The sequence below is a fragment of the Ambystoma mexicanum genome, unplaced genomic scaffold, assembly GCF_040938575.1.
Source record: "Ambystoma mexicanum isolate Mex_15411 unplaced genomic scaffold, UKY_AmexF1_1 Mex_scaf5, whole genome shotgun sequence".
Lineage (NCBI taxonomy): Eukaryota > Metazoa > Chordata > Amphibia > Caudata > Ambystomatidae > Ambystoma > Ambystoma mexicanum.
The window spans coordinates 9,483,158-9,493,731 of record NW_027182466.1 but is presented as its reverse complement, the minus strand read 5'-3'; positions in this window follow the sequence as shown (position 1 = coordinate 9,493,731).

Genomic DNA, 10,574 nt, shown 5'->3' with positions numbered 1-10,574 from the left:
GAAGGGTCTCAGGATTAGAATGGGAAGGAGTTTGATATCACATCTCATGCCATAGTATGGGTCTCAGGTTTGGTAGAAGCATTGGGATATCAGATCTCATGCTATCGGAAGGGTATCGGGATTGGATTTGGAAGGAGTTGGATATCCCATCTCATGCTATAGGAAGGGTCTCAGGTTGGAATGGGAAGGAGTTCGATATCACATCTCATGTTATAGGAAGGGTCTCAGGATTGGAATGGGAAGGACTTGGATATCACATCTCATGCTATAGGAAGGCTCTCAGGTTTGCAAGGGGAAAGAGTTGGATATCACATTTCATGTTAGAGGTAGGATCTCAGGTTTGGTATTAGAAGTATTGAGATATCACATCTCATGCTATCAGAAGGATCTCAGGTTTGGTATAGAAGCATTGAGATATCATATCTTATGCTATCAGAAGGGTCTCAGGATTGGAATGGGAAGGATTTGGATATCACATCTCATGCTAAAGGGAGGGTCTCGGGTTTGGAAGGGGAAGGATTTGGATATCACATCTCATGTTATAGGATGGATCTCAGGTTTGGTATTAGAAGTATTGAGATATCACATCTCATGTTATCGGAAGGATCTCAGGTTTGGTATTAGAAGTATTGAGATATCACCTCTCATGCTATAGGAAGGGTCTCAGGATTGGAATGGGAAGGAGTTGGATATCACATCTCATGCTAAAGGAAGGGTCTCAGGTTTGGAAGATAAGGATTTGGATATCACATCTCATGTTATAGGAAGGATCTCAGGTTTGGTATTAGAAGTATTGAGATATCACATCTCATGCTATCGGAAGGATCTCAGGTTTGGTATAGAAGCATTGAGATATCATATCTTATGCTATCAGAAGGGTCTCAGGATTGGAATGGGAAGGATTTGGATATCACATCTCATGCTAAAGGGAGGGTCTCGGGTTTGGAAGGGGAAGGATTTGGATATCACATCTCATGTTATAGGATGGATCTCAGGTTTGGTATTAGAAGTATTGAGATATCACATCTCATGTTATCGGAAGGATCTCAGGTTTGGTATTAGAAGTATTGAGATATCACCTCTCATGCTATAGGAAGGGTCTCAGGATTGGAATGGGAAGGAGTTGGATATCACATCTCATGCTAAAGGAAGGGTCTCAGGTTTGGTAGAAGCATTGAGATATCACATCTCATGCTATAGGAACGGTCTCAGGATTGGAATGGGAAGGACTTAGATATCACATATCATGCTATAGGGAGGGTCTCAGTTTTGATATTAGAAGCATTGAGATATCACATCTCATGCTATCGGAATTGTCTCAGGATTGGAATGGGAAGGAGCTGGATATCACATCTCATGCTAAAGGAAGGGTCTCAGGTTTGGAACGGGAAGGAGTTGGATATCACATCTCATGTTATAGGAAGGGTCTCAGGTTTGGTATAAACATTGAGATATCACATCTCTGCTATCGGAAGTGTCTCAGGATTGGAATGGGAAGGAGTTGGATATCCCATCTCATGTTATAGGACGGGTCTCAGGTTTTTTATTAGAATCATTGAGATATCATATTGCATGCTGTAGGAAGGGTCTAAGGATTGGAATGGGAAGGACTTGGATATCACATCTCATGCTATAGATAGGCTCTCAGGTTTGGAAAGTGAAGGAGTTGGATATCACATTTCATGTTAGAGGAAGGATCTCAGGTTTGGTATTAGAGGCATTCAGATATCACATCTCAGGCTATAGGAAGGGTCTCAGGATTGGAATGGGAAGGAGTTGGATATCACATCTCATGCTATAGGAAGGGTCTTAGGTTTGGTATAAGCATTGAGATATCACATCTCATGCTATAGGAAGGGTCCAGGATTGGAATGGAAGGAGTTGGATATCACATCTCATGTTATAGGAAGGATCTCAGGTTTGGTATTAGAAGCATTGAGACATCACATCTCATGCTATAGGAAGGGTCTCAGGATTGGAATGGGAAGTAGTTGGATATCACATCTCATGCTATAGGAAGGGTCTCAGGATTGGAATGGGAAGGAGTTGAATATGACATCTCATGCCGTAGGAAGGGTCTCAGGTTTGGTATAAACATTGAGATATCACATCTCTGCTATCAAAAGGGTCTCAGGATTGGAATGGGAAGGAGTTGGATATCACATCTCATGCTATAGGTAGGGTCTCAAGTTTGATATTAGAAGCATTGAGATATCACATCTCATGCTATAGGAAGGGTCTGAGGATTGGAATGGGAAGGAGTTGGATATCACATCTCATGCTATGGGAAGGGTCTCAGGTTTGGTATTAGAAGCATTGAGATATCACATCTCATGCTATAGGAAGTGTCTCAGGATTGGAATGGGAAGGACTTGGATATCACATCTCATGCTATAGGTAGGGTCTCAAGTTTGATATTAGAAGCATTGAGATATCACATCTCATGCTATAGGAAGGGTCTGAGGATTGGAATGGGAAGGAGTTGGATATCACATCTCATGCTATGGGAAGGGTCTCAGGTTTGGTATAAGCAGTGAGATATCACATCTCATGCTATAGGAAGTGTCTCAGGATTGGAATGGGAAGGAGTTGGATATCACATCTCATGTTATAGGAAGGATCTCAGGTTTGGTATAAGCATTGAGATATCACATCTCTGCTATCTGAAGGGTCTCAGGATTGGAATGGGAAGGAGTTGGATATTCCCATCTCATGTTATAAGAAGGGTCTCAGGTTTGGTATTAGAAGCATTGAGATATCACATCTCATGCTATAGGAAGGGTCTCAGGATTGGAATGGGAAGGACTTGGATATCACATCTCATGCTATAGGGAGGGTCTCAAGTTTGATATTAGAAGCTTTGAGATATCACATCTCATGATATCGGAAGGGTCTCAGGATTGGAATGGGAAGGAGTTGGATATCACATCTCATGATAAAGGAAGGGTCTAAGGTTTGGAAGGGGAAGGATTTGGATATCACATCTCATATTATATTACGGGTCTCAGGTTTGGTATTAGAAGCATTGAGATATCAAGTCTCATAGTATAGGAAGGGTCTCAGAATTGGAATGGGAAGGAGTTGGATATCACATCTCAAGCTATAGGAAGGGTCTCAGGATTGGAATGGAAAGGACTTGGATATCACATCTCATGCTATAGGAAGGCTCTCAGGTTTGGAAGGGGAAAGAGTTGGATATCACATTTCATGTTAGAGGTAGGATCTCAGGTTTGGTATTAGAGGCATTGAGATATCACATCTCATGCTATCAGAAGGGTCTCAGGAATGGAATGGGAAGGAGTTGGATATCACATCTCATGCTAAAGGGAGGGTCTCAGGTTTGGAAGGGGAAGGATTTGGATATCACATCTCATGTTATAGGAAGGATCTCAGGTTTGGTATTAGAAGCATTGAGATATCACATCTCATGCTATCGGAAGGATCTCAGGTTTGGTATTAGAAGCATTGAGATATCACATCTCATGCTATCAGAAGAGTCTCAGGATTGGAATAGGAAGGAGTTGGATATCACATCTCATGCTAAAGGGAGGGTCTCAGGTTTGGAAGGGGAAGGATTTGGATATCACATCTCATGTTATCGGAAGGATCTCACGTTTGGTATTAGAAGTATTGAGATATCATATCTCATGCTATAGGAAGGGTCTCAGGATTGGAATGGGAAGGAGTTGGATATCACATCTCATGCTATAGGGAGGGTCTCAGGATTGGAATGGGAAGGACTAAGATATCACATATCATGCTATAGGGAGGGTCTCAGTTTTGATATTAGAAGCATTGAGATATCACATCTCATGCTATCGGAAGTGTCTCAGGATTGGAATGGGAAGGAGCTGGATATCACATCTCATGCTAAAGGAAGGGTCTCAGGTTTGGAACGGGAAGGATTTGGATATCACATCTCATGTTATAGGAAGGGTCTCAGGTTTGGTATAAGCATTGAGATATCACATCTCTGCTATCGGAAGAGTCTCAGGATTGGAATGGGAAGGAGTTGAATATCCCATCTCATGTTATAGGACGGGTCTCAGGTTTGTTATTAGAATCATTGAGATATCATATTGCATGCTGTAGGAAGGGTCTAAGGGTTGGAATGTGAAGGACTTGGATATCACATCTCATGCTATAGATAGGCTCTTAGGTTTGGAAAGGGAAGGAGTTGGATATCACATTTCATGTTAGAGGAAGGATCTCAGGTTTGGTATTAGAAGCATAGAGATATCACATCTCATGCTATAGGAAGGGTCTCAGGATTGGAATGGGAAGCAGTTGGATATCACATCTCATGCTATAGGAAGTGTCTCAGGATTGGAATGGGAAGGACTTGGGTATCACATCTCATGCTATAGGGAGGGTCTCAAGTTTGATATTAGAAGCATTGAGATATCACATCTCATGCTATAGGAAGGGTCTCAGGATTGGAATGGGAAGGAGTTGGATATCACATCTCATGCTATAGGAAGGGTCTCAGGTTTGGTATAAGCAGTGAGATATCACATCTCATGCTATAGGAAGTGTCTCAGGATTGGAATGGGAAGGAGTTGGATATCACATCTCATGTTATAGGAAGGATCTCAGGTTTGGTATAAGCATTGAGATATCACATCTCTGCTATCGGAAGGGTCTAAGGTTTGGAAGGGGAAGGATTTGGATATCACATCTCATGTTATAGGACGGGTCTCAGGTTTGGTATTAGAAGCATTGAGATATCAAGTCTCATGGTATAGGAAGGGTCTCAGAATTGGAATGGGAAGGAGTTGGATATCACATCTCAAGCTATAGGAAGGGTCTCAGGATTAGAATGGGAAGGAGTTTGATATCACATCTCATGCCATAGTATGGGTCTCAGGTTTGGTAGAAGCATTGGGATATCAGATCTCATGCTATCGGAAGGGTATCGGGATTGGATTTGGAAGGAGTTGGATATCCCATCTCATGCTATAGGAAGGGTCTCAGGTTGGAATGGGAAGGAGTTGGATATCACATCTCATGTTATAGGAAGGGTCTCAGGATTGGAATGGGAAGGACTTGGATATCACATCTCATGCTATAGGAAGGCTCTCATGTTTGCAAGGGGAAAGAGTTGGATATCACATTTCATGTTAGAGGTAGGATCTCAGGTTTGGTATTAGAAGTATTGAGATATCACATCTCATGCTATCAGAAGGATCTCAGGTTTGGTATAGAAGCATTGAGATATCATATCTTATGCTGTCAGAAGAGTCTCAGGATTGGAATGGGAAGGAGTTGGATATCACATCTCATGCTAAAGGGAGGGTCTCAGGTTTGGAAGATAAGGATTTGGATATCACATCTCATGTTATAGGAAGGATCTCAGGTTTGGTATTAGAAGTATTGAGATATCACATCTCATGCTATCGGAAAAGGATCTCAGGTTTGGTATAGAAGCATTGAGATATCATATCTTATGCTATCAGAAGGGTCTCAGGATTGGAATGGGAAGGATTTGGATATCACATCTCATGCTAAAGGGAGGGTCTCAGGTTTGGAAGGGGAAGGATTTGGATATCACATCTCATGTTATAGGATGGATCTCAGGTTTGGTATTAGAAGTATTGAGATATCACATCTCATGTTATCGGAAGGATCTCAGGTTTGGTATTAGAAGTATTGAGATATCACCTCTCATGCTATAGGAAGGGTCTCAGGATTGGAATGGGAAGGAGTTGGATATCACATCTCATGCTAAAGGAAGGGTCTCAGGTTTGGTAGAAGCATTGAGATATCACATCTCATGCTATAGGAAGGGTCTCAGGATTGGAATGGGAAGGACTTAGATATCACATATCATGCTATAGGGAGGGTCTCAGTTTTAATATTAGAAGCATTGAGATATCACATCTCATGCTATCGGAAGTGTCTCAGGATTGGAATGGGAAGGAGCTGGATATCACATCTCATGCTAAAGGAAGGGTCTCAGGTTTGGAACGGGAAGGAGTTGGATATCACATCTCATGTTATAGGAAGGGTCTCAGGTTTGGTATAAACATTGAGATATCACATCTCTGCTATCGGAAGTGTCTCAGGATTGGAATGGGAAGGAGTTGGATATCCCATCTCATGTTATAGGACGGGTCTCAGGTTTTTTATTAGAATCATTGAGATATCATATTGCATGCTGTAGGAAGGGTCTAAGGATTGGAATGGGAAGGACTTGGATATCACATCTCATGCTATAGATAGGCTCTCAGGTTTGGAAAGTGAAGGAGTTGGATATCACATTTCATGTTAGAGGAAGGATCTCAGGTTTGGTATTAGAGGCATTGAGATATCACATCTCAGGCTATAGGAAGGGTCTCAGGATTGGAATGGGAAGGAGTTGGATATCACATCTCATGCTATAGGAAGGGTCTCAGGTTTGGTATAAGCATTGAGATATCACATCTCATGCTATAGGAAGGGTCCAGGATTGGAATGGAAGGAGTTGGATATCACATCTCATGTTATAGGAAGGATCTCAGGTTTGGTATTAGAAGCATTGAGACATCACATCTCATGCTATAGGAAGGGTCTCAGGATTGGAATGGGAAGGAGTTGGATATCACATCTCATGCTATAGGAAGGGTCTCAGGATTGGAATGGGAAGGAGTTGAATATGACATCTCATGCCGTAGGAAGGGTCTCAGGTTTGGTATAAACATTGAGATATCACATCTCTGCTATCAAAAGGGTCTCAGGATTGGAATGGGAAGGAGTTGGATATCCCATTTCATGTTATAGGAAGAGTCTCAGGTTTGGTATTAGAAGCATTGAGATATCACATCTCATGCTATAGGAAGTGTCTCAGGATTGGAATGGGAAGGACTTGGATATCACATCTCATGCTATAGGTAGGGTCTCAAGTTTGATATTAGAAGCATTGAGATATCACATCTCATGCTATAGGAAGGGTCTGAGGATTGGAATGGGAAGGAGTTGGATATCACATCTCATGCTATGGGAAGGGTCTCAGGTTTGGTATAAGCAGTGAGATATCACATCTCATGCTATAGGAAGTGTCTCAGGATTGGAATGGGAAGGAGTTGGATATCACATCTCATGTTATAGGAAGGATCTCAGGTTTGGTATAAGCATTGAGATATCACATCTCTGCTATCGGAAGGGTCTCAGGATTGGAATGGGAAGGAGTTGGATATTCCCATCTCATGTTATAAGAAGGGTCTCAGGTTTGGTATTAGAAGCATTGAGATATCACATCTCATGCTATAGGAAGGGTCTCAGGATTGGAATGGGAAGGACTTGGATATCACATCTCATGCTATAGGGAGGGTCTCAAGTTTGATATTAGAAGCTTTGAGATATCACATCTCATGATATCGGAAGGGTCTCAGGATTGGAATGGGAAGGAGTTGGATATCACATCTCATGATAAAGGAAGGGTCTAAGGTTTGGAAGGGGAAGGATTTGGATATCACATCTCATGTTATATTACGGGTCTCAGGTTTGGTATTAGAAGCATTGAGATATCAAGTCTCATAGTATAGGAAGGGTCTCAGAATTGGAATGGGAAGGAGTTGGATATCACATCTCAAGCTATAGGAAGGGTCTCAGGATTGGAATGGGAAGGACTTGGATATCACATCTCATGCTATAGGAAGGCTCTCAGGTTTGGAAGGGGAAAGAGTTGGATATCACATTTCATGTTAGAGGTAGGATCTCAGGTTTGGTATTAGAGGCATTGAGATATCACATCTCATGCTATCAGAAGGGTCTCAGGAATGGAATGGGAAGGAGTTGGATATCACATCTCATGCTAAAGGGAGGGTCTCAGGTTTGGAAGGGGAAGGATTTGGATATCACATCTCATGTTATAGGAAGGATCTCAGGTTTGGTATTAGAAGCATTGAGATATCACATCTCATGCTATCGGAAGGATCTCAGGTTTGGTATTAGAAGCATTGAGATATCACATCTCATGCTATCAGAAGAGTCTCAGGATTGGAATAGGAAGGAGTTGGATATCACATCTCATGCTAAAGGGAGGGTCTCAGGTTTGGAAGGGGAAGGATTTGGATATCACATCTCATGTTATCGGAAGGATCTCACGTTTGGTATTAGAAGTATTGAGATATCATATCTCATGCTATAGGAAGGGTCTCAGGATTGGAATGGGAAGGAGTTGGATATCACATCTCATGCTATAGGGAGGGTCTCAGGATTGGAATGGGAAGGACTTAGATATCACATATCATGCTATAGGGAGGGTCTCAGTTTTGATATTAGAAGCATTGAGATATCACATCTCATGCTATCGGAAGTGTCTCAGGATTGGAATGGGAAGGAGCTGGATATCACATCTCATGCTAAAGGAAGGGTCTCAGGTTTGGAACGGGAAGGATTTGGATATCACATCTCATGTTATAGGAAGGGTCTCAGGTTTGGTATAAGCATTGAGATATCACATCTCTGCTATCGGAAGAGTCTCAGGATTGGAATGGGAAGGAGTTGAATATCCCATCTCATGTTATAGGACGGGTCTCAGGTTTGTTATTAGAATCATTGAGATATCATATTGCATGCTGTAGGAAGGGTCTAAGGGTTGGAATGTGAAGGACTTGGATATCACATCTCATGCTATAGATAGGCTCTTAGGTTTGGAAAGGGAAGGAGTTGGATATCACATTTCATGTTAGAGGAAGGATCTCAGGTTTGGTATTAGAAGCATAGAGATATCACATCTCATGCTATAGGAAGGGTCTCAGGATTGGAATGGGAAGCAGTTGGATATCACATCTCATGCTATAGGAAGTGTCTCAGGATTGGAATGGGAAGGACTTGGGTATCACATCTCATGCTATAGGGAGGGTCTCAAGTTTGATATTAGAAGCATTGAGATATCACATCTCATGCTATAGGAAGGGTCTCAGGATTGGAATGGGAAGGAGTTGGATATCACATCTCATGCTATAGGAAGGGTCTCAGGTTTGGTATAAGCAGTGAGATATCACATCTCATGCTATAGGAAGTGTCTCAGGATTGGAATGGGAAGGAGTTGGATATCACATCTCATGTTATAGGAAGGATCTCAGGTTTGGTATAAGCATTGAGATATCACATCTGTGCTATCGGAAGGGTCTCAGGATTGGAATGGGAAGGAGTTGGATATTCCCATCTCATGTTATAGGGAGGGTCTCAAGTTTGATATTAGAATAATTGAGATATCACATTTCATGATATCGGAAGGGTCTCAAGATTGGAATGGGAAGGAGTTGGCTATCACATCTCATGATAAAGGAAGGGTCTAAGGTTTGGAAGGGGAAGGATTTGGATATCACATCTCATGTTATAGGACGGGTCTCAGGTTTGGTATTAGAAGCATTGAGATATCAAGTCTCATGGTATAGGAAGGGTCTCAGAATTGGAATGGGAAGGAGTTGGATATCACATCTCAAGCTATAGGAAGGGTCTCAGGATTAGAATGGGAAGGAGTTTGATATCACATCTCATGCCATAGTATGGGTCTCAGGTTTGGTAGAAGCATTGGGATATCAGATCTCATGCTATCGGAAGGGTATCGGGATTGGATTTGGAAGGAGTTGGATATCCCATCTCATGCTATAGGAAGGGTTTCAGGTTGGAATGGGAAGGAGTTGGATATCACATCTCATGTTATAGGAAGGGTCTCAGGATTGGAATGGGAAGGACTTGGATATCACATCTCATGCTATAGGAAGGCTCTCAGGTTTGCAAGGGGAAAGAGTTGGATATCACATTTCATGTTAGAGGTAGGATCTCAGGTTTGGTATTAGAAGTATTGAGATATCACATCTCATGCTATCAGAAGGATCTCAGGTTTGGTATAGAAGCATTGAGATATCATATCTTATGCTATCAGAAGAGTCTCAGGATTGGAATGGGAAGGAGTTGGATATCACATCTCATGCTAAAGGGAGGGTCTCAGGTTTGGAAGATAAGGATTTGGATATCACATCTCATGTTATAGGAAGGATCTCAGGTTTGGTATTAGAAGTATTGAGATATCACATCTCATGCTATCGGAAGGATCTCAGGTTTGGCATAGAAGCATTGAGATATCATACCTTATGCTATCAGAAGGGTCTCAGGATTGGAATGGGAAGGAGTTGGATATCACATCTCATGCTAAAGGGAGGGTCTCAGGTTTGGAAGGGGAAGGATTTGGATATCACATCTCATGTTATAGGATGGATCTCAGGTTTGGTATTAGAAGTATTGAGATATCACATCTCATGTTATCGGAAGGATCTCAGGTTTGGTATTAGAAGTATTGAGATATCACCTCTCATGCTATAGGAAGGGTCTCAGGATTGGAATGGGAAGTAGTTGGATATCACATCTCATGCTAAAGGAAGGGTCTCAGGTTTGGTAGAAGCATTGAGATATCACATCTCATGCTATAGGAAGGGTCTCAGGATTGGAATGGGAAGGACTTAGATATCACATATCATGCTATAGGGAGGGTCTCAGTTTTGATATTAGAAGCATTGAGATATCACATCTCATGCTATCGGAAGTGTCTCAGGATTGGAATGGGAAGGAGCTGGATATCACATCTC